This window comes from Orycteropus afer, unplaced genomic scaffold (assembly GCF_000298275.1).
Source record: "Orycteropus afer afer isolate SDZICR_OR568_19922 unplaced genomic scaffold, OryAfe1.0 scaffold00147, whole genome shotgun sequence".
NCBI lineage: Eukaryota > Metazoa > Chordata > Mammalia > Tubulidentata > Orycteropodidae > Orycteropus > Orycteropus afer.
Window position 1 is genome coordinate 3,915,841 of NW_006921734.1, and position 3,679 is coordinate 3,919,519.

At 35.4% G+C, this 3,679-nt stretch overlaps 1 protein-coding gene across 1 annotated transcript in view; it reads left to right on the forward strand.

Moving 5' to 3' along the window:
* Positions 1–3,679, forward strand: part of LOC103201356 (caspase-12-like) — a 29,879-nt gene that overhangs the window by 4,946 nt on the left and 21,254 nt on the right. The gene's annotated exons all lie outside the window — the stretch shown is intronic.

Here is a 3,679-nt window from a genome sequence, read left to right on the forward strand (position 1 = left end):
ACCTTCCTTCTGAGGAGTGGCTGGTGGGTTTGAACCGCCAGCCTTCTGGTTAGCAGTCAAGTGCCTTAGGCACTATGCTACTAGAGCTCCTCAGCTTGATGGTAGTGAGGTTTTTTTTTTTTTTTAATAGCGTTCTTGATGCAGAAATATTCAGTATTATCTTCAAATAAAATATTACTCAAAAATACATCTATTCAATTTTATAATGGAATTTCCAGATAAAGAAACAAAAGCAAAAAAGGAGAAGTAGAAAGTTTAGAAAAATGAAATAAACTTATCATTGTTCCTGAGTAATGTGATTTTCTTCATTGAAAATATCTCAGAAAGAATAATAATAAATTTCCTTTGAAATTCAAGTTTGTATGAATTTAGATTGATGTACAAAATTTTATAGCCTTCCAGTATTCAAAAGAAAGCCAATCAATGTTTTTGCTTTTATTACACAAGAGCAACAAATACCATAAGAAACCTGAAGATAATCTGGACAAATGGTTGCAAAGTAAACATGGGAAAAGGATTTAAGGAAATTATTGAGAGACATAAAATATTTAACTTATGTGAAGAATATACAGACCTTATTAATGGGAAGGCACAGGCATGGAAATTTTTCAATTTTCCTCCCAAATTAATCTGTAAACTCAACAGAGTTCCAAAGATCCCATCAGGATCTTTTCTTGACTTTCATTGTTAGTTGCTGAGGTGTTGATTCCAACTCATGGAACCCTTAACAGGTTATTTATTCTTTTTAGAAGACAAAAAAAAAGGAAGACTAAGTAAAAAAAAAAAAAAAAAAAAAGGAGTTCCTGAGTGGGGCAAGTGGTTAAGTGTTAAACTACTAGAGTAAATTTCGTGGTTTAAACTCCCTCAGAGGTGCCTGGGAAGACAGGTCCGGGGATCTGCTTGTAAAGGTCATTGCCTTGAAAATCCCATGAAGCAGTTTTACTTTGTGCATGTGCAGTTGCCATGAGTTGGAATTGACTGGACAACTAACAGAAATAATAGCTAAGAACATTTGAATAATACAGTTGGGGGTGTGTGTGAAAGAAAAGCCAGCTCTACAGAAAGCAAGTGTATAATAAAGCTTTGTCAGTTAGCATATAGGTAGACAAATAGACACAGAGTCATAATAATGCAGGTTATGATTGAACAATACAGAATTTAATATGTGACAGAGGGAAAAGTTATTCAAGAATTATTTTTTAGAGAAGTGCATACAGGCACATATTAACACACACTTATTCTTACCTCAAGACATACATGAAAGAATATACCAGATAGGCTAAAGACCTAAATGTGAAAAACCAGCTTTTAAGGTATTAGGAAAAAAATGAAAGGTAAAGGGAAAAAAAAAAAAAAAAACAAGCACGGGAAAGAATCTATCTGTATGAGATACAGATAGAGAAAAAATTTCAACAAGATTTAGAAAGTACTTAAAAATACTTCATAATTTTTAAAAAATAACAAATGCTTTATATACAGTGTTAGAAGACAAGCTGCAGAGACTAGTTAAAGATGTTTATAGTACATATAGTCAACAAAAAAATGCATTTATGTAGTTAATTTACATGTAGTATTAAATACCTAGTATATATCAGACATTGGATATCAAGCAAAAAAATGAAGCAAAAGTCTGTCTTCATGGAGCTTGCAGGCTAATAAGAGAGACAGGAATAATGAACAGACACAAAATAAACATAGAATATAACAGCAGAAAAGATCTAAAGAAAGAGAGGGAGTGAGGCATGAGATCTGTGAAGAAAGAACATTCCAGGAAGAGAGGAAAGCCAGCAGGAATGGCGTGTGTTAGGTAGGATGTGCTTGGTGGACTTGAAAAGTATCAAATAGGCTACTGTGCCTGAAATCTATGGGCAAAGGGGAAGGATAAGATAGGAGATTAGAGGGGTGATCAAAATCTAGATCAAGCACATTAATGGTCTTTCATTTTTACTAAGACAGAAAGTTATTGGAGTTTTGAGCAGAAGAATGACTAAAATCATCTAAATTACATTTTATTAGAATCTTTTTGGCTGCTGGTTTGAAATGAGACTAGGGATGGTGGGGCCAAGGGAGAACAGAAAGAGCCCATGGATCATGGGTGGCAGTTGCAATAATTCAGATTTGATGGTGGCCCAGATCTGGATAACAGAAGTGAGAATAGTGAGCAATCTTTATATTTTTAAAGTAAAACAAATGGGATTAAAGTTATGAGAAAGAAAAAAAAACACAATTAATTGTTATATTCTGACTAACTGGAAGGATGGCTTTGCTTTCAATAACTGGAAGAATGAAATACAAAATAACTATCCATGCTGGCAGATTTGCAGTAGGGGGAGAGGTCAGGAAATTATCTTTGTACAGGCCAAGATTGACATGTCAACAAAGTATTCAAATGAGGATGCCACATAGACATTGGCTAAATGAATATGGCAGAAAGGGGATTGGTGTGTCCGGAAGTTTAAATTTTGAGTTGTTCTGCTATAAATAAAGAGTTTTGAAAACAAATACTCGATGAAACTTATAAGGAAATGAGAGTACACAGAGAAGAGATCTAGAAATGTGAATTAAGCAGCAAAGATTACTAGAAATAGCAGCCAGTGATAGGACAATGAAAGCAGGGTTGCAATTTTGAATGGCAAATGAAGGAAGTGTTTCAACAAAGAGGTTCAAATATGACTCTTAAATAAGTCAAGAAAGTTACTGATTGGAGATTGACCAATCGATTTGGAAATGTAGTGATCTCTGGTTATATTAACAAGAGTTGTTTTGATAGTGGAGTAGAGACAAATGTGATTTGGGCTAGTTCAAGAAAGAATGAAAAATCTCTGGAGACAATTGGCATAAAGAATCTTTTGAAGAGTTGTGGGAAGTGGGACCAAGAGAAATCCCCCTCCCCCATGAGGACATTATAAATATTAATGACTTGATTAAGTGGGAAAACAAATAAAAATTAATGGCACTGTGCTTGGACATTCTATTTCCATAGTGATACTGCTTTAGAAACCCAAGGAGGGGTCATTATGAGTGGGATCTGATTCCACGTCAGTGAGTTTGGTTTTGGTTTTGGTGCTTGAGCAATGTCCTGGAGTAGGTCTCAGTGAATGAACCTGATAAAAGGTGATAGTTTGGTCTTCCAAGAAACCAAAACCTAACTCACTGCAGTCAACTTGGTTCCAACTCATAACAACCCCTCCTTGGGTTTCTGAGGCGATATCTCTATGGAAGTAGATGGCCCAGTCTTCCTTCTGTGAAGTGGCTGGTGGGTTTGAATTGCCAGCCTTCTGGTTAGCAGTCAAATGCCTTAGGCTTAGAATTACAGAAAAGAAAGAAAAGTGTATGAGACTTGGCAAAGTTTGGTAGACCATTTGAAAGTAATTTTCTGTTAGTAATATCATGATACAGTGCAACAAATGAGAAGGTCAATCGTTAAAAGGAAGACATAGAATGTTGGGAATACTGGCTCTAGCCTGGAAATATGCAGAACTCTGAAGGAGGTAATCAGAAAAACAAAAGGGATTAAGCCAAAAAATAAAACATATGCTATGACTGAAAAGTTGAAAAAATCATATTATAAACATGAAAATCATAAGAAAGGCAAGTTGTTGTTGTTGTTGTTGTTTGCCGTCGAGTCGGCCCCGACTCATAGCGACCCCTCCTTGGGTTTCCGAGGCAGTATCACTAC